The following is a 21,633-nucleotide window of genomic DNA, read 5'->3' as shown; positions in this document are numbered from 1 at the left end:
AGGGAACCTATCACACATAGGATTTTTTTTAACTCTGTCACCAGAAAGCAATACCATAACACAAGGGTGAAAAAAGTCAACAAATAGTTGTGATGCTTAGATGAAATCGGAAGACTAACAGGACTGTTTCTGGCCCTCAACGAGGAACGGCGTTATCCCTGGCGTGAGATATAACCCCAGGGAATGGTGCTGCGCCACCTATCGGACAGGGATATATAAGGAGGAAGAGGTCCCTCCACTAAACGCAACTAATGAAATCATCCAAGCACCCTGACGGCCTGGGCACCAGTGGCATCTGGCTGTTTGTCACCTCTGTGCTCGTCTCCTAGAACGCAGACTGTAGTACAGGCAAGCAACTCCTGCGCTCTGCTCCCTTGATGCTCGCCAAGTGAGGCGGCAAGATGGGCGGCCATTAAGGATGCCCACCTCTGTGCTCGTCTCCTAGAACGCAGACTGTGGTACAGGCAAGCAACTCCTGCGCTCTGCTCCCTTGATGCTCGCCAAGTGAGGCGGCAAGATGGGCGACCATTAAGGATGCCCACCTCTGTGTTCGTCTCCTAGAAAGCAGACTGTGGTACAGGCAAGCAACTCCTGCGCTCTGCTCCCTTGATGCTCGCCAAGTGAGGCGGCAAGATGGGCGGCCATTATGGATGCCCACCTCTGTGCTCGTCTCCTAGAACGCAGACTGTGGTACAGGCAAGCAACTCCTGCGCTCTGCTCCTTTGATGCTCGCCAAGTGAGGCGCCAAGATGGGCGGCCATTAAGGATGCTCACCTCTGTGCTCGTCTCCTAGAACGCAGACTGTGGTACAGGCAAGCAACTCCTGCGCTCTGCTCCCTTGATGCTCGCCAAGTGAGGCGGCAAGATGGGCGGCCATTAAGGATGCCCACCTCTGTGCTCGACTCCTAGAACGCAGACTGTGGTACAGGCAAGCAACTCCTGCGCTCTGCTCCCTTGATGCTCGCCAAGTGAGGCGGCAAGATGGGCGGCCATTAAGGATGCCCACCTCTGTGCTCGACTCCTAGAACGCAGACTGTGGTACAGGCAAGCAACTCCTGCGCTCTGCTCCCTTGATGCTCGCCAAGTGAGGCGGCAAGATGGGCGGCCATTAAGGATGCCCACCTCTGTGCTCGTCTCCTAGAAAGCAGACTGTGGTACAGGCAAGCAACTCCTGCGCTCTGCTCCCTTGATGCTCGCCAAGTGAGGCGGCAAGATGGGCGGCCATTAAGGATGCTCACCTCTGTGCTCGTCTCCTAGAACGCAGACTGTGGTACAGGCAAGCAACTCCTGCGCTCTGCTCCCTTGATGCTCGCCAAGTGAGGCGGCAAGATGGGCGGCCATTAAGGATGCCCACCTCTGTGCTCGACTCCTAGAACGCAGACTGTGGTACAGGCAAGCAACTCCTGCGCTCTGCTCCCTTGATGCTCGCCAAGTGAGGCGGCAAGATGGGCGGCCATTACGGATGCTCACCTCTGTGCTCGTCTCCTAAAACGCAGACTGTGGTAAAGACGAGCAACGCCTGCGCTCTGCTCCCTTGATGCTCGCCAAGTGAGGAGGCAAGATGGGTGGCCATTAAGGATGCTCACCTCTGTGCTCGTCTCCTAGAACGCAGACTGTGGTACAAGCAACCAACCCCTGCGCTCTGCTCCCTTGATTCTCGCCAAGTGAGGCGGCAAGATGGGCGGCCATTATGGATGCTCACCTCTGTGCTCGTCTCCTAAAACGCAGACTGTGGTAAAGGCAAGCAACGCCTGCGCTCTGCTCCATTGATGCTCGCCAAGTGAGGAGGCAAGATGGGTGGCCATTATGGATGCCCACCTTTGTGCTCGTGTCCTAGAACGCAGACTGTGGTACAGGCAAGCAACTCCTGCGCTCTGCTCCCTTGATGCTCGCCAAGTGAGGAGGCAAGATGGGTGGCCATTATGGATGCCCACCTTTGTGCTCGTGTCCTAGAACGCAGACTGTGGTACAGGCAAGCAACTCCTGCGCTCTGCTCCCTTGATGCTCGCCAAGTGAGGCGGCAAGATGGGCGGCCATTAAGGATGCCCACCTCTGTGCTCGTCTCCTAGAACGCAGACTGTGGTACAGGCAAGCAACTCCTGCGCTCTGCTCCTTTGATGCTCACCAAGTGAGGCGGCAAGATGGGCGGCCATTAAGGATGCCCACCTCTGTGCTCGTCTCCTAGAACGCAGACTGTGGTACAGGCAAGCAACTCCTGCGCTCTGCTCCTTTGATGCTCACCAAGTGAGGCGGCAAGATGGGCGGCCATTAAGGATGCCCACCTCTGTGCTCGTCTCCTAGAACGCAGACTGTGGTACAGGCAAGCAACTCGTGCGCTCTGCTCCTTTGATGCTCACCAAGTGAGGCGGCAAGATGGGCGGCCATTAAGGATGCCCACCTCTGTGCTTGTCTCCTAGAACGCAGACTGTGGTACAGGCAAGCAACTCCTGCGATCTGCTCCTTTGATGCTCACCAAGTGAGGCGGCAAGATGGGCGGCCATTAAGGATGCCCACCTCTGTGCTCGTCTCCTAGAACGCAGACTGTGGTACAGGCAAGCAACTCTTGCGCTCTGCTCCTTTGATGCTCACCAAGTGAGGCGGCAAGATGGGCGGCCATTAAGGATGCTCACCTCTGTGCTCGTCTCCTAGAACGCAGACTGTGGTACAGGCAAGCAACTCCTGCGCTCTGCTCCCTTGATGCTCACCAAGTGAGGCGGCAAGATGGGCGGCCATTAAGGATGCCCACCTCTGTGCTCGTCTCCTAGAACGCAGACTGTGGTACAGGCAAGCAACTCCTGCGCTCTGCTCCTTTGATGCTCGCCAAGTGAGGCGGCAAGATGGCCGGCCATTAAGGATGCCCACCTCTGTGCTCGTCTCCTAGAACGCAGACTGTGGTACAGGCAAGCAACTCCTGCGCTCTGCTCCTTTGATGTTCGCCAAGTGAGGCAGCAAGATGGCCGGCCATTAAGGATGCTCACCTCTGTGCTCGTCTCCTAGAACGCAGACTGTGGTACAGGCAAGCAACTCCTGCGCTCTGCTCCTTTGATGCTCGCCAAGTGAGGCGGCAAGATGGGCGGCCATTATGGATGCCCACCTCTGTGCTCGTCTCCTAGAACGCAGACTGTGGTACAGGCAAGCAACTCCTGCGCTCTGCTCCTTTGATGCTCGCCAAGTGAGGCGGCAAGATGGCCGGCCATTAAGGATGCACACCTCTGTGCTCGTCTCCTAGAACGCAGACTGTGGTATAGGCAAGCAACTCCTGCGCTCTGCTCCTTTGATGTTCGCCAAGTGAGGCGGCAAGATGGCCGGCCGCTAAGGATGCTCCCCTCTGTGCTCGTCTCCTAGAACGCAAACTGTGGTACAGGCAAGCAACTCCTGCGCTCTGCTCCTTTGATGCTCGCCAAGTGAGGCGGCAAGATGGGCGGCCATTACGGATGCCCACCTCTGTGCTCGTCTCCTAGAACGCAGACTGTGGTACAGGCAAGCAACTCCTGCGCTCTGCTCCTTTGATGCTCACCAAGTGAGGCGGCAAGATGGGCGGCCATTACGGATGCCCACCTCTGTGCTCGTCTCCTAGAACGCAGACTGTGGTACAGGCAAGCAACTCGTGCGCTCTGCTCCTTTGATGCTCACCAAGTGAGGCGGCAAGATGGGCGGCCATTAAGGATGCCCACCTCTGTGCTCGTCTCCTAGAACGCAGACTGTGGTACAGGCAAGCAACTCCTGCGCTCTGCTCCTTTGATGCTCACCAAGTGAGGCAGCAAGATGGCCGGCCATTAAGGATGCTCACCTCTGTGCTCGTCTCCTAGAACGCAGACTGTGGTACAGGCAAGCAACTCCTGCGCTCTGCTTCCTTGATGCTCGCCAAGTGAGGCAGCAAGATGGGCGGGCGTTAAGGATGCTTGGATGCAGGGGCGGACTGGGGCATACAATTGACTCGGGCACCAATGAAAAATTGGCCCACAACTGCAAATGGCAATTCATTCCTTTTGTGACAGACTGTTTCAGTAGAACCCAAGGGGGAGCTTTTTGATAAATATAATGCAAATTGTGAATTAAATAAATATTAATTCAGCAACACTGGTTAAAACTACTAGCCACATGGTGAAGTAACTTATCGAAGTGGCCCACATGGGCCAAAAACGTGGCCCACTTTGACCTAAAAAACGGTCCCACGCTAGCATTTTACGTATTTGGTTCGGGCATGGCCCGATTGCCCTATAGGTCAGCCCGAGCTTGCTTGGTTTCATTTGTTGAGTTTAGTGGAGGGATGTCCTCCTCTCTGTCTAACCCTGTCCGATAGGTGGCGCTACACCTTTCCCTAGGGTTATATCTCACCCCCGGGGATAGCACACTCCTTCATTGAGGGCCAGAGACAGGGACGTCATTTGGGGATCGCCAGGGGTCGTGACTGCGACCCCTGTGGTCTCTCTTGCTACCCCTAAAGTACCCTTTTTATTTAAGCTCCTGGGCTGGCTGTGGCCAGTGCCATGTGGCTCTTTGTTTCTGGAGAGGGGCTGGCTTTCTTGTTCAAGCCTCTTAAGAAAAAATAGGGGGTTGCACTAGTGTAACACTTTGAGCAGTGACCCTAAATAAAAAAAAAATAGGAATAACAAATAATTTGTCTTTCTGGGGGTGAGTCCCTGATTTAGTCTGTTCTGAAACACCTCAACTCAGCCTTTCATCCTTCTGAGGTCGATAAATAAGTACCAACACAGGTTGGGTGATATTGTATGTATATTTGTTCTATATAAAGCTCTTAAGCCTAAGTGCTTTATAATAACACATCATTATCATTTGTCCTTGGATGTCTACTTGCATTCACAGTAACTTGGTAATATGGGCCTATACACACTGATATTAACATACATATGGTGATCCATTCTTGTATGAAATGTATATCACATTACAGTGATATCTTAACCATATTTTTCGGTGTTTACTTAGGAACAATGCTATGTGATGCCACTTCCTGTTTGGTCAAGGGGCGAGAGGTCATGTTCCTTTGCTTCCCGTGATGTCACTTCGGGGTTGGGTCAAATGACATCACGTCCTGTGATGTCATCAGAGGTCAAGGGTCATGTGATGTCACTTCCACTACCACTTGCATTTTTGTGAAATGACGTCCCTGGCCAGAGATTGTTTTCTTTGGAATCTGGGACTTTGATTTAGCTTTATAAATCCAAGACTACTTTTCCCAGAAATCGAAGAAAACAAGAATGGCAAAAACAAATGGACCAGCATCTCCCCGGGTGGCTTTGGCATGCTTGCACCCCAACGCAAGTGACACAGACCCGTTTCCAAGGGCTAGGGGTAAAGCGAAGGCCTGTGGGAGGTGGTATGTAGTACAGATCCTGACAGCGCAACACCACCACAAACACTGCAGAATCACACGCCACACCTTGGAACCCAAGCTGCCGGATCACGCTGGGAACGCCTCGGCCACGTGTGGAGTACAAGGGAAACTTCTGTTGCAGGCAGCACCGCGTGGCAGCAGCAGCGCCATCCTCTCTGCGGCAGCGCTGCTGTGTGGCATTTCTTGGCCGGCTGCAGGCACAGCACTGCGTGCTGCCACCGTGTAGTCGAGCACCGCGCATCAAGGGTGACTCGGCAAGTGGCTGAAGGGCTGAACACACGCTGCGCCAAAGGCCTAACAAGGAGCTGGCCAGAAGCCCGGGCCGCTGCTGTGAGTGGCGGCAGTAATGCTATCTGTGCCAAGCTATGCCAGAGCCAGTGAGTCACTGGGCTGCCTGGCAGATCCTTGGAGGGCTGGGGATGTCCCGCACATCCACCCAACTCCCACCCATTAGGCGTAGGCGAGGCCTGGCCTGTGCCAATGCCCAGCGTCTCTACAATAACAGCCACTCTAGACAACGAATGCCGAATGATGCGGATGCCAATAGCTTTATATATTTGATTTGCTGACTTCTGCAATATTTGATCACTAATGTCAATGAGGAAGAACCGATCTGGGGGGGAGGCAGAAGTGGGGGAATAGCTATAGGCGTAATGCGCCCCCCCCCCCACATCTCCAATTCCTCCCCCAATTCCATACCTGGGGGTTTACAGGCAGCGGCAAATCAAAGAGTGTCTGTGAACTGTGCTCAGGCTCGCCTATGGTAGAACAGGCTGAGCTCGAAAGCTTAGTTTACAAGAGGTGGGGGTGTCGATGCCCTAATCAATATGCAGAAATAACCCAAGTTACAAATGTAAATGGCTCTAGATCAAAGCAGGAGCAGTTATAAAACAAGCATTGGCAAAGCCAACAGTTTTGGCTTTTGAGTAGGCATTTGCCAGGCACTGTCATAATGATACTAGCTTACCATAAGATGGCAATAGCTGGACAATGGTGTGAATATATGAGCATATCATAGCAGAGCCATGGAAATGTCTATGTTCTACCGATACACAAGCCAACACTGTTGGCTTTGGCAAAGCTTGTCTTTAACAGGGCTTCCATGCAAGGCACAGACATGAGTAATATTACATTAATTAAGTGGTAAGACATTTTTATTACACCAGTAGTTCCTTTACAGCTGCAATTAAGCCATTAACCCTCTGAAGACTGATTAAAAATAACAATGGCAGCACAAAGTTGGTCGTTAATGCTTAATAGGGCTAGTCCGAAAAACTACCAGCAGAATGTTTTTTTCAAATGTTGTTATTGTGTTATAGTTCTTACGAACTTTTCACAAACAGCAAAATTATTTAATAACAAAGATAAGAATTTAAAATGAAAATATCAACACTTAATTCATTAATAAAAGGACACCAATACAATTACATATTTACATACACAGTACATTAAAATGTTCAATTAATAACCATCCAACCACACAATAAAGTGTAAAAGGAAATAAATAAATAAATACATGAATACATCTCAATAAAATGTTACATTTCCTAACCCCAAAATACCAAAATTTGCATTATTGGCTCTTTGTGGCAGTCTCTTATAACAAAACACGATTTGAATCTGTAAATCTCGTTTTAGCAAATCCCCTATTTACGTAGATAGATTTCAACCAAGGCATCATTCACCTGAGAAAGTCATGTCATTCACTCTCGAAAGTTCCTATTCAAATGCCTGCCGAACTCCGACTAGAACTAGGAGCTAGGGACCTCGACGGGCTAGAGCCCGAGAGACAATTCAGCAGAACATGTTCACCCTGTATATCTAGCAAGCTACCCGCAAGATGCATAGATCTTAGTCATGCTGCTACACAAGGTGAGTAAGTGTCGGAGAGATTCAATCACACCCACTCCTTTGCACAGGCGGCAATTTAGTTTAGAGAAAAATTCCTCATTCCTAGCTTGAAACTCAGATCGAGGTCTACGAGAGCCCCTAATCAGTTCAAGCCTTAAGAAACCAGGTGTTGACCGGGATTCATTGCACATTACTTTTAGATGTAGGTTACCTCGAAAATGTGGATTGGGCGTTGAGGGGCAGATTATGGATGGGGATGTCCGTAGGGATTGGTATGGCCATGGGTAGTCAAGGAGTGAGAAAATAACCAAACATCACCCACTGGTCTATTACCATTTCTACATATCCTCATATGAAGCTGTGATTTGTCGACTGAGTATACCTGAGGGTCCACCCGATGGGTGGACATGCCTACAATGTGTCACTGTGTGCATGTATATTTTGTGTTGTCATGGGGCTTGTGGTTTAGCGTTAGGATTGTGGTGATGCAAGGGGGTTTGCAGGGTCCCAACACTTCAGTGGAATTCTCACTATTCAAAGGTCAGGGCGTCGCACAGGACTCCTCAGGGCGGGGAAATTGATATTCAGGGATTCAGGTATGCGGGGGTGGAGGAGGGGAGCAAGTGTTTTTTCTCTTTAGCATAGGGATTCTTGGAGAGGGGTAAAGTCATAGAGGACAAGGCAGTATTTTTCTCTATATATGGCTATGTATTACCGCCATCACAAGTTTATCTAACATACAACATTTGTACTGCAGTAACCCGATGGTACTGACATGAGGACATGTGTTGAATGTATCTTTGACATATCTGACAATTGTGCATGTAATTTGCATGCGACTGCATGTTATTCAGGATGCATGTGTTCTGGAAGTTAAGCATAGCAGAGCCCTCAACTCTAGACAGTTGCCCTAGCCTAGGGGTTGATAGACTATTTATAAAACCTATGCCCTCTTGTGCGTTCCAACCCATAGAATCCAGCAGAGGCCCCCGAAGAATTTGGTCCAGCTGTCACATAGTCACTGACGTAGCGTCATGTCAGCACCTGAACACATTGCGCTTCATGATTTTTATAACATTTTAAACTAGTCATCTCTGCTAGTAATTGAATAATCGCTGAATTCCAGTTACTATTCACATGCAATGTAATACCCTTTTATTTTCATGTTTGCACAGACTAGAGTTTTCCGTAGGCCCTTCATCCACCACAGAGCTTTGAAGCCATATCATGGCAATAGGCCCTATAGAATTATCAAATAACATACAAAACAAGCTGTGTGCCCCTCTTCACATGTCATCTCTTGCCCTTCTGTTCTCCAATGTAATCATTTCAGCTCACAGGTGGTGCGTGAGTGCCACATAATAGGCAAAACTAAAAAGGGTTACACTGAAAGGCGGGTTATTTGTGTGCTCAGGCCCCACCACCCTTACCTGATCACCAGCTTGTCTATTCCGGAACTTGTGCCTACATTCAGGCCATTACACATCCAGAAAGTGTTTTTTTTTGTTGGATAGACTGCCTGAACTAAGGGCGCTTAGGCAATGCCAGTATGAGTGTCACTACGGTGGGCAACTTATGCTTACTGGAACATCCAATCCCCCTTCCCCTACATTCAAAGGACGTTTATATGATATCCAGTGAAGTAATCGATGGAAATAACAAAGAGGATGACTCGATATTTATCTTATCGAACACTTTCCCCAAATATTCTAGGACTGGAGTTTGTTTATATAATTGCACCAGTCCTAAAATATGTTGGGGAGGGTGTTTGGTGCCTGTAAAAAAAAACGAGTCACCTCGATGTTTAAACCAGCGATTATGTCACATATAACCGATTACATTTTGTGAAAAATGTGTAGGTGTTGAGTGGGAAAAGCACCAAGTGTAAAAATTCCAACTTTCCAATAAATCAATGTACGATTGTTCATTCAAATAATTGATTTTTATTTGTTGTTTGCTATATAGTTCTTATCTTAATCTTCAAAAAAAGACTTCTTTTCCTTTAAATGAATCAAAATGGTGTATTATTGTGTTGGATTCCAACACTGCCCCAAATTAAAGCAACACCTCTACACGTGTTTCACCAGCCTTTGGTGGATCCTCAGAAGGGTTTCTAAGTTGATTGTTAAAGTAGATACAATGACCACCAACTAAATTCGTTATGGTGACAGCGCTCGCTAAGGTGCCAAATGGTATTTTCTAAATCCTTTAATTGTGTAGTTACTGGATCCGATAATCCAGTGATAACCACATTATTTTGCCTCGTGGTTATATATCATGCACGCCTTCTAGGGAGATGGAAAAGAGAAGCAGGACTACAGATCACAGGTCTAGTTTTTAAAGTGTTACTCGTTATACAGTTTTTAATTTGACATCCGTGTCATAATTCTTGCAAAACGGGACACTTCCCAGATGATAGCACAAACTATATGTTGCTAAAAGAACTGGGGGGCCCCAGAGTGTTTGATCCAAATAAAACTAGAACGCCTTCGTATGGTCCAAATACCATGGCACTTTCTCAGCAACCAAGGAAGGAGTTTGGTAAACACAGGAAGAAATATTTCCTGGTTCATATGAAAAGCAGACAATTTGGGCAACAGTGAAGGGCGACTGTTACTCAGGGATAAACCAGGGAAAGGGCACCGGCAAATATGAAATGCAGCTGGCCCGCCTATTCATCGGGGAGGGCTCAGTTACGGAACTAATAGCAACAAAGGCAGAGGCCTATGACACAAGATGAATGCCACAGATTCCGTCGAAAAAAACGAATACAAACAAACCTAAGGAGAAATGACCTAATTGTTTTGACCAAAAATTGTATTTTTGTATATGTATAGTAAATAATAGGTGGGGGTTTGGGTAAGGGTATAAGTTAGGGTAGGGGGTGAGGGAGGGTGTGGGTGTCTCCCCCTGCATTATTTTTAAAAAAGTATAAAAAAGTCATTTTTCTTTTTCGGTCCAAAAAATTAGGTCATTTCTCCATTCGTTTTTTTTTTATTCAACATGTTCACAGATATCCGAATGCCAATGGATACAGGACAGATATAGATATACTAAACATGTGTTTTTAATGGGATTGGGCCTATGAACAAGAGCCAGGAGATGTGAAACCTCTCAAAATCGATGTGTTCTAGCGCAAAAAACATTGCCTCCCTGAATTCCAGGAAACTCCCTTCATTTCCGAATAAGACCTAAACATGATACTTGAACTCACCAGGTGTGAAACCAAGAAAAGATCAGTATCCAGGAATTAAGAAACAGGTGAATCCTTTTGACATGGACCCTGTTGGAAAGCCTGGGCTATTGGATACCTCTGAGAGTAGTGCCTAGATGCGTGTGTGACTCAATGACAGATGTCCACTGGATAGTGCCAAGCGGCAGAGGTCTGTTTGCTCAGGACTCAGGCACATAAGGGAGTAGTGGAGAACGAAGTTGACCATGTTTCTGGACCGCGGACCCTCCCAAATTGGGAGCCATACTGGACCTTGAGGACCCCGCACATTCTACAGGGAAATGTCCTCTCCCAGAAACCCTTCAAGCATTTCAACTGGAACCGTCCAGTCCCCTCTTCCTAAGGGACCGGACCTACTAGGCCATGCTCTGCTGCAAGGGGCTTCAAGGCGCTCTCAGCTCGATATTGGTCCTTGAGGCAGGCAAGCTCTAACATTTGCAGAGTCCTGGAAATCCCTCATCAGCCCAGCAAGGGCCTGGCAAGCAAATGAGCCCGGGTTGGCAGAGGGACAAGAGGCCTCTGTGATCCTACTTGTCATTGGTATTTGATATTTGGGTGTAAGGGTTGGGGTACTGAACAGCAAACAATATGTATTGCAGCAGGAGCTTCTTGAAAACAGGTGCTGTACATAGAAGAGTATGTGGGTGGAGCCCCGCTGAGGATGGATGGGGGCGGGAGAAGGCAGAATGGTGGGAACATGTCTCTGGGATAGGGTGAGATGGTGCACTGGAAGAGGTCATCTTTTAATAGCCTATGCACAGTACAACACTCACATTGAACATATTCAGCTGCACCTCCTCAGAGGTATTCTGCCTTTTCTGACTTTCCCCCAGAAGCACATTGTCTCCAGAGCCCTGATACACCCTTGCTCCATTCTTGGCCAATTTCTGCAATCACTCCCTTGCCATTGGGACTTTCACCTCCCCCCTAAAGCACTCTCTTGTGCACCCCCTTCTAAAGAAGCCTTCAGCCGGATTCCTTCCTCTCCGGTTAACTATTGCCCTATCTCCATCACTCCTTTCCTGGGCAAACTCTTGGAAAAGCTGTCCATCTCTCAGCCTAATTTGCATACTGAATCTGTTGGTTGCCTCCACAACCACCAGTTTGGTTTCAGAGTTTCCAGAAGCACGGAAACTGCTCTCCAGAACACATGTGAAGAACTGCTCTCCAATCTTGACTCTAACCTTCCTTCTGTTCTCATTCTCCTTGATCTATCCTCTGCTTTTGACATGGACAACCATGCCATCCTGCTCAAATGCCTCAGCGATAACCTGTGTATTACTGATCAGGCCCTGGCCTGGTTGACCTCCTTTCTCATGGACTGACCCCCTCAGGTCCAACCGGGGTCTTTCCTCTCTTCTATCTCTCTCTCTACTTGTGGTGTTGCCCAGGGGTCTAACCTCTCTCCCTGGCTGTACAACCAATACCTGGCTCCTCTCGCCCACTGCATCGCTACTTTCTGCTCCAACTTTCAGTGTTATGCAGATGATACCCAGCTCTCTTTCAGGCTATCCTCAGCCACGTCTGCTCCTTCTCTCATACCAGTCTGTCTGGCCGCAATTTAGGAATGGTGTGCCGCCAACGATCGCTGTCTTAATGCCAGTAAGACTGAAATCCTCCCTATTGGGACACCTGCTCCCTCCTTTCCTCTCTCTCTCTCTGGCCGCCCACTCTAGACCCTCTTCTTGCTCCTTCCTGTGAGGCTAGGAACCTTGATGTCATCTTTGACTCCACCCTCTCCTTCTCTGCTCACATTTCTGATGCCTGTAAGAAGTCCAACTACCAGCTGCATCTCCTCAGAGCTATTCCTCCTTTTCTCACTTTCCCCCAGAAGCTCACAGTCTCCAGAGCTCTGGTCCTCTCTAGGCTGGAATACTGCAACAGCATCTTTCTAGAGCTGCCTGCCTCTACTCTTCGACCTCTGCAATCTATCCAGAAAAGGACTGCAAGATTTGTCCTTGGCCTCAAGCCCAGGGATCATATCTCTCCAGCACTGAAATCTCCTCACTGGCTCCCAGTGGATGCAAGGATCAAGTTCAAGACCCTCTGCATCGTTAACAAATCTTTCTGCGGCCTGGGGACGCTCTACCTCCAACGCTTTCTTCTAAAATATCTTCCTTCTCGAGCTCTCCGCTCATCCACCTCCAACTCTGAGGGGCAGACTCTTTTCCAACCAGAGTATTGGGGGCAGATCTCGCTCTTCAGCCAGGGCCTCCCTCTGGAACAGCCTCCCTGCCTCTCTCAAACTTGAGTAGTAGCACCTGTGGTTCCGGACGCAACTCAAGACCTTCCTTTTCGCTTCCGCTTTCTCTCTTCCTCTCCCCTGCTGATGTACCTGACTGCTCCGCGCACTGGTCACCTGGATACCCTCTGAAGTTTGGCCCAGGCTTGTGCATGTCCAGGTGCCCTTGCACTGCCTCTGGGATCCGCCAGCACTTAAGGGTCTGTTCTTGAAACCCTGCAGTCCCTTCCCTCTGCACGTATGTGCCACCTGCTGGCTGCACTTATTTTTTACCTGCACTTCTCCCTTCCCCTCCCCCAGGTAATTCTCCCCTTCCCTCTTCCCCGCACTTGTGCGATCTGAATGACACAAGGCCTACTAAGATTGTTGTTTTGTCCTCCCTTTGTTTCCCTCTCCTTGTCTTGTTGCGCCTAGAAACACTTGTGTACAGGTGCGTTATAAATGCCATATCATATCATTTCTGCACTCCACAATCCAAGGGCTGCCCATATGGCTAACCCGCCCAGTACCAGCCACAAACAACACAGAGATTTTCATATCAACACACCTGTATCCATCAGCACCAAACGTTTCTGCATCTTCCTTCCCGCTATCCGACTAACACATCCCGCCCTCCTTTGTTACAGAGCCACGAGTTGCAAAAACAACATTATTGGGAGAAGGCCACTATACAAGGCCACTTTACATTACATTACCTTATATATCTACAGTTTGAGGAACAGGGAGATAAAGCCTGGAATCACACACTTGTTGGTCAGTTTCTAGAGCCGGGATTTCCAAGTCCAGCAATTTAACCACTAGACCACATCTCCTGCCACATCTGTGAGCATCACACCTGATGGTGGCTCAAAGAGTGCCACTCTAGCCTGGTATTATTTATTATACTATTGGAACCATTCAAGTAGTTTGGCGGGAATTATGGCCCACATCAGTAGCCAATGGTGTTGGTCCGTAGCCCAAGTGGCAACTCTGCTTTGGCGGTGGAGCAGGAGCAAGGATTACTCCAAGGCTTGCCCAGTGGCACATACAATCTCCAAGCCCATGCTCTGTTAATCGCGCGTGACAACTGAAAGGCGGAGGCTTCCTCGGTCCAGTCCCTCTGCTTCTCTTGTCACCAGGATCAAAGGCTTTGACACGCGAGTGCAGTATCCCTCCCTGGCGAGCCTGTGCCAGCAGGCCTGATGACACAGCATCGCCTTCACCTTGCACGGTGGCCAACTCCCTCTCCTGTCATTAGAGAGAGCTAATGACCACTTACCGGTGAATGACAAAAGAGCAGGGGGACGGCTTGGCAGACTCTCCCCAGACAGCAAAAGAAGCATGCCACACCGGGGCTGGAATAAAATGATACATTCGGGATGGACTTTGGGAAAGTCAGACACAATATCGAATTACATTATTCCTGGCTGCTCTCTCGGATCCATTATCAGTCTGCACTGCTGCCGCCATTTTATCTCGGTGGTAAGTTCTAGGGCATAGGGTGAGCACGTGGCCGCACTACAAAAACATGTGGGCTAGGGTGATCGACAACACCCTCGGTGCTTTTGATAAAGCGCTTCGTGTGGGATTCCTCTCACATCTAAGCGCTAGAATAGCAGGCGTCACTGCTCAGTTTGTTGGCACTGGATGTATTGACCCGGAAAAGACCAAGGGCTGGGTCAGCTGAGCTGCGATACTCCTGAGCTATTAACTTCTCGCGTCGCCTTCTCGCTTTGCCCTCTGCCGTGTTCCCTTTACTCTGCCTTGCTCCTCAGGGAGTGCAGTGCATTGCACCTGTGCGTGGAGTAAAACAGCCCTAGGATTACAGAGACGCCAGTACTGTAGCCCGCCAGGAACTGGAGGCATGTCCGGCCCATCTCATATTATTCTGCTCCCTTTCATTACGACCCTGGCAGCTGCGGTATGAACGGGGACGCTAAGGTACCGGCACCAGTCATACCGGTCCGCCACATTACGAGTTTGCTCGCAGGTGGTGGTATGCACGTCCGGTCTGGCCAGATGTGCATACCGCTACCCCCGAGCAGACCAGGATGCTAACAACGGACACGTCATTAACAGGTCCGTTGTTAGCATCCTCCCCATTCCCATTGAGCCCTATGGGGGCTCAAGTGGGAATGGGAATGTACCGGGTCTGGGTCCCGAAAATGGGAATGACCGGGCTTGCAAAAGTCGGAATGGCCAGGTAATTCCCTTTTTTCGGGACCCGGACACGAGTTTGGAGGTAGCCATGCCAGTAATGACGGCATGGCTACCTCCAAACTCGTTATGAGGCCCATGTCTTCATTATGTTTGTAGCACGAGGGACTGGGAACACAAAGCCCCAACCCCCTCATCTGAGACAACGACATGGCTGCTGTTCAGCGGAACAGTTCTGTGGGACAGAGTGGCGTAAAGATCTACATGCTCCTGCCATCTGCTCTCCGATGGAATTTTTCCAGGGACTAAAAGTTGGCCTTCAGACCCAAGACACTGATGTGGGACTACCTATCCCACGCTGACCCCTGGCTGAGCTAACTGAGAGAGCCAATAGCAGCGCTCAATCAGAAGCCTGAGAAATCTATCCCGCTAGCCAATTCCAATGGAAAGAGAAAAGTCACTTCTAGCAGAAGATCGCCATCTGCAGGGTCAACGCTGCTTGGAAGTCCTTCTTCTGGCACCAGTCTTGCCAAGCTCACTTTGGTGCTGCATTTCGTGGGATACAAAAAAGGAAACACCTGTCCACAGACAGCCATAAGACCATGTGTCCCCCAAAAGAAGGAGCAGCTACTGAAATAACGTTTGCCCCTCCACACTGTCCTGTGCCCCACTATGGGACAGCTGCGGACAGAAAGCAGGCTTCATCTGAGAGCAGGAGGACCCTACTGCTCTTGGTGGCCGGTGGGTAGTCTGTGCCTGTTGAACACTCGATATGTGTGCCCGTGTATGTGTCAGGCCTACCTGGCCCACACTCTAGCTTAACTGACCCTGCATGCGCAGGTCAGGTGATGGAATTCTACCTACACCATCTCCAGACTTTATCCTGGACCCCATCATTCACGCCTTTCCCTGGGTCCAGCGCGCAACCAGAAGAAGGAACGGAGGCCCTGTTCCAAACCAGGCGGCCGGGGCCGAGCAAGTCAAGCAAATATCAAGCTGTGCTTGTGCTTTGTTACATGTGTGTGTGTCTGCCGGTGGGTTGTGTCGGTGTGTGTGGCACTACTTGTCGTGAAGTGGTGGCCTTCACGTGTCAGGCAGAGCTGTGCGTAGACGGGATAATGTCGGAGTGACGCTGACTCTTCCTTGCTTAGGGAATGGACGCATAGGCAACTGGGTCTAGTGCAAGACAACCTTGAACGTGGCAGGGCCATGGGAACACAGACTGGCTGGTACAGTGGGCAGAGCTTTGGCCTATCCGGGGGCAACAGGGAGGTTCTGAGCAATACCTATGATGCAAGGAGCATCATGGCATTAGCAGCACCCTGGAATATCTCAGCAGCACCCCAATATCATTGACAGCATCACAGAATATTTGAGAAACACTGAGGGATTATTTGGTAGCGACGTGACATATGGTGGCCCCACATGGCCATATGACAGAAATTCTGATTGCACTTGAATAATTAGTACAGAGGAATTGTGTGCATTGTATTTCCTGCATTTAAAATTGGAGGAAGCCCCCAGCTCATCACTCACATCATGGATGTGGAAGTAAGACATTGCTGCTGGGGCAGAACTCGTCTGGTGGTTCTATTCGGTTACATTGAAAAGAATTTGTCGAATACAATTTAGTCGATTTTTTTCCCTCCAATTCTCTTTGGTCGCAAATATATGCCCTCCCCCGACCAGCCCCTATATTCCCGACCAGCCCCTATATTTACTTTCACAATTGCCCCACCCCCCCAAACAAATATGTTCGGCCAAATTCGTTAACATAATTTGGATGAATTCGAATTCGACCAATTCTTCCGCGTTGTGATCCTCCTATCCCGTTCTGTCTCACATGAATGAGAAGGGAAAAGACCAAACCATTGGCTTGGTTAGCAGAGAATTCCACGATGTGAAAAGAATGAACGCCATTGAAAAAGTGTAAAGCAAAGATTTGGTCTCCTTTGCAGTTGAGACAGTGGATCAGATTCAGGAAGAAGAATTTTAGGGATCTTAAGTGTTGGTCCCCAACCATTTTACATCTAGGAGTTTTTGTCTTTTTAAAAAAAAAAACAAACGGGAACAGTAGGGTATGCCCATCGTACTCCCTACCTTTTCTTTTTTCCATACCCCTTATTAATAATATAATAATAATAATTTACATAGCGTTACAAACCCTCAGGTATCTGAGCGCTGCTTATTACCCACGGTGTGTGGTGCTCATTTATTGACCTCAGAAAGATGAAAGGCTGAGTTTGGCCCTGCCCGGATTCGAACCTGCGATGGCAGGCTCTGAACGAATGTCAAAGCGAGCACTCCACTCGCTGTGCTATCTGATTGGCTTTTCTTTTCTTAGAACTGTTTTGCCTGTTCCCTGAAAAATGAGCAAAACGGATGTAAATACAGTAATTGCAATTGCAGAAGATGCAAATGCATACAAATGAAAAGACATGCCATGCCCCCTGAGCTACCTTACCAATCCTTGAGTGCATGAAGACCAGAGTGGGTCACGGTACAAGGTCTTGGCTTGCTCCAACTAAGAGTTGGCATTTCATTTGTAGTTTCATGACCGGGTCAGTCGGAGCAGAGTCGCTGTCATCGTGAACTGTCTTCTGAGAACTTAATGTTTGTCCCCAAAAAATGGTGCGGAGGAGCAGCACTGGAGAGAGCGAAGAGAAGTGGGAATGGGATGAAGGATGGCAGGAAAGAGTAAGCAGTGGTACAGGAAATAGTGAAGAGTGAGGAGAAGGAAGATAGAGAGGGAGGAGACGGAAGATAGAGAGTTGGGAGGACAGGAGAGATTCAGAAGGAGTGGTACAGGAGAGAATGAAGAGGAAGAACAGGACAGAGTGAAGAGAAGGGAGATAGAGATTAGGTAGGACAGGGAAAAGTGAGAAGGAGTGGTACCGGAGAGAATGAAGAGGAAGAACAGGACCGAGTGAAGAGAAGGGAGATAGAGATTAGGTAGGACAGGGAAAAGTGAGAAGGAGTGGTACAGGAGAGAATGAAGAGGAAGAACAGGACAGAGTGAAGAGAAGTGAGATAGAGATTAGGTAGGACAGGGAAAAGTGAGAAGGGGTGGTACAGGAGAGAATGAAGAGGAAGAACAGGACAGAGTGAAGAGAAGGGAGATAGAGATTAGGTAGGACAGGGAAAAGTGAGAAGGAGTGGTACAGGAGAGAATGAAGAGGAAGAACAGGACAGAGTGAAGAAAAGGGAGATAGAGATTAGGTAGGACAGGGAAAAGTGAGAAGGAGTGGTACAGGAGAGAATGAAGAGGAAGAACAGGACAGAGTGAAGAGAAGGGAGATAGAGATTAGGTAGGACAGGGAAAAGTGAGAAGGAGTGGTACAGGAAAGGATGAAGAGGAAGAACAGGACAGAGTGAAGAGAAGGGAGATAGAGATTAGGTAGGACAGGGAAAAGTGAGAAGGAGTGGTACAGGAGAGAATGAAGAGGAAGAACAGGACAGAGTGAAGAGAAGGGAGATAGAGATTAGGTAGGACAGGGAAAAGTGAGAAGGAGTGGTACAGGAAAGGATGAAGAGGAAGAACAGGACAGAGTGAAGAGAAGGGAGATAGAGATTAGGTAGGGCAGGGAAAAGTGAGAAGGAGTGGCACAGGAAATAGGGAAGAGTGAGGAGAAGAAACATGGTGAGTAAGTAGGGCAGGAGAGAGTGAAGAGGGAGGACGTAAGAGAGTAAGGAGGGGGGCCAGAAAAGCACGAGGCTAGGAGAGGAGGTGGAGTTAGAAGGGAAACAGGAGGGCAGGTATAGGCAGATGAGGAGAGGGACAGGACACAGTTGAGTGAGGGAAGAAACAGAGGAGAGTGAGGATGAGGGGGCAGAGGATTGTGAGGAAGGGAGGAATCAATAGTGAGGGGGGGGGAGAGTAGGAGAGGGAGACCGAAAGTGAAGCCGCGAGAGGGAAGTAGGACCTACCTTCTGGGCTCCTATCCCAGTGGCATCTGCCTAATGCCCGGGAATCCTCTCAGCTCATTAGCATCAAATCCTAGGGCTAGCCAATCAAATATTAATCCTGTGTATTTTCATTAGACAAACATGATTACAGACTACAGCCATCGCAAATGGATGGTTTCAGCTCTGAGGGCCATTCACAAACAAGCACTCGGGCAATGCCGTGAGACGTAGAAGTGTGGCGTGAAGTCATGCCCAGGAACGAGCCCTACAATCTAGGTTCTCTTTCTACATTAGCCTGGGGAAGACAAGCACTGCTAATCTGACCAAACCTGGCAGTACCTGGTCTAATACTGTCTGAGGATGTTTTTCCCCTTCACAACTTTCCCAGGGAGGGTCACCCATGCAAAGATCCATTTCTACGCTGCCCAGCAGGGGGCACACCGGTTGATTCCTAATTCTATCCAGCACATGAGCCACCCTCCGCTGGTGCTGATCTTGCACAGATTGGTGCATGTATTTTTGACACCCAAGATGCACTTACATGGGATGACAAATTTCCACCTGCATCCCAACTACCAATGGGGCCACATTTACTGCTTTTGGGGCCAATCTGGCATCCCCTTTGTGACGAATCAGAATCAACTTCTGGGCACCAGTGGTCCAGGGATGAATATCGGTTTCTAAACCATGAATTAGCCACACACCTCTAGTGCACCTGAAGGGAGCCGAACAGATTGGAAACACAAGCAAATTATAAACCTCTGTGTCCAATTTTGGTAACGTGGACGGAATGGAAGGATTATCTCTGCATGGTCGTGGATTGTTGGTTAGTTGCAAAACAGCGAAAATACAATTATTACCCAATGATAAAAGGGACTGTCCAGTCAAGGTTGTATACAAATATCTACATTATTATTATCACAACAGATAGTTCTAGCACACTACAAAATACAACCCACCCTGTAAAGGAATGCAGAGGATAGACAGTTTCAAAGAAGGAAAAGGGATGCATTCTGGAAACTGACAGGAGGGTAGAGGGTATAGTAATTAATCGCGATAGTTCAAGGATACTTGGTTTCAACACAAATGGAGCAATGGGTCATAATATGTCACTAGGGTGCTTCGGAGAAGAACCAGGGGGACAGAACCACAATGTACCTTGTGCTGTAGAAGTTCTTGGTGTTTGACAGTGTAGAGTCGGTTTCAGGGCTGGCCCACAAAGCAGCTCTGGGTCAGGAATCGTTGTCTCAGTGCTGGTTGGTGGGTCTGAACACTGGTCGGGGTGTCTCAGAGGGCGTTAGCGACTGCGGCATAACAACAGTCAGTGGTGCAGTTGGTTGCAGCTTCACGACCTCGACTGCCTCAAAAATTTCCTTTACTGAAGACGTCGGTGGATGCTTGTTGATGTGCTCCTCCTAGCCTCTTCACTGGGTTTGTGTCATCCTTTAAGGCGGATGGCCCAAAGCTGAGGAGAGCGTTGCATGCAAATGCTGTGTCCTTGGTTTGGTTCAGAGACTCTCTGGCACTTCCCACCTAGCAAGCTTGCTGCAGAGCCTAGCATGGCATGCTGTGTGCTGGCTGGGTACCGGTTCTGGAGCTGCTGGAGGGTCCTATGGTTTCAGTATTTCCCTCTGCTCCCTGGTAGATGTTTAGTGGAGGGATCTTGCTTCCTTCTTGGAGGTCCTGGCCTTCCTTCATAGGTGGAAGATGCAAGGCAGACTGTACCTTCAGCCAGGGTCCAATGCTGAGTTCTTCTTTTACTCCCTGCAAAGTCGTCAGATGATCTGCCCAAAAGAGGGGCTTGACCCTCTTTTAAAGCCAAATGGACCACAGGGATTGGTGTAGGCTAATCCTACCGTAATGAACCAATTGTGGGTCCCCACCAACAATCTCAATCCCCTGTATGCATGAGGTCATAACTAGAGTGCTTTGCAACAGAAAAGATAAAGGGGTGAACACGTGTAATACTACATCCGACCCATCTTCCTTTCTGTTGTAGATCAAAGGGTCTCTATAGTTAATGAAGCTTTCTGTCATTCCTGATTAAAGTGGCAGTTCTCCCTTGAAGCAGACTTTCTGTCTCCATCAAACCAAATACTTGTACCTTCTAAATGGGTTCTCCCTGCGGGGGTTGCCTACTGTAAACACAGAGTCTCAGACATGACAGCTCATTGTCATTGATACTTTAGGGCGGGAGGTGGCTTCAGGTTGACATGTAACATTTTTATAAAGAAACAGTTTACAACGTTGGTAAAATGAAAGAATTTATTTTTATGGCTTTGACAAAACACATCATTTTGTCTATCAAAACGTCATTCCTTTTCGGAAAGGTTTGTGAGAAAAATTAAAAACAATGATCTGTTTCTTTTGACAACTCCAAGGCAATGTTTAATTATACATGCTGGCCACTGATTCCTTGGTAGAGCTGCTGAACCACACATGTGTTACAGTCTACTCAAATACTAACAATGAACAAAAAATGGAAATTAACAAATGCAAATGTAGACCCTGCAGCCTAGTCCTCAAGCCCCCTAAAGGCCTGTAAGTACGCCAGCACTCCCTGCAAAGTATATTCATGTCCCTTTCACTCATGCCGTTATGGACAATGTAACTTCAGAGTAAGGACGACACTCCTGCAGAACCCATGCAATGACAATGTATATTTCCAAGTGCCAGGTCCCACTTGGGTGGGATGTCTCTGTCCATGTTGCTCTCATTCAACTTTTAACCATAAAGAAACACAGCACTCCATCGTCTTGAAGATATCTAGGTTTTTTCTCTGGTGGAGCTGCAGTCAGCAATGGTTGTGGTGGTCCTCGCAAACACGCACCTGACAAAGCAACTCTAGCCCACAGAGAAGGAGAGACAGAAACACGGAGTGAAACAGAGAGACACAGAGAGAATGGCACA

The 21,633-nt window shown here is 48.8% G+C and overlaps 1 protein-coding gene across 8 annotated transcripts in view; it reads right to left on the bottom strand.

Moving 5' to 3' along the window:
- The window catches only part of CASZ1 (castor zinc finger 1), a 1,374,833-nt gene that overhangs the window by 105,003 nt on the left and 1,248,197 nt on the right, over positions 1–21,633 (bottom strand). The window lies entirely within an intron of this gene.

Source organism: Ambystoma mexicanum, chromosome 8, assembly GCF_040938575.1.
Source record: "Ambystoma mexicanum isolate Mex_15411 chromosome 8, UKY_AmexF1_1, whole genome shotgun sequence".
Taxonomy (NCBI): domain Eukaryota; kingdom Metazoa; phylum Chordata; class Amphibia; order Caudata; family Ambystomatidae; genus Ambystoma; species Ambystoma mexicanum.
Note: the sequence above shows the minus strand (reverse complement) of the source record. Positions and strands in the feature narration are given on the sequence as shown.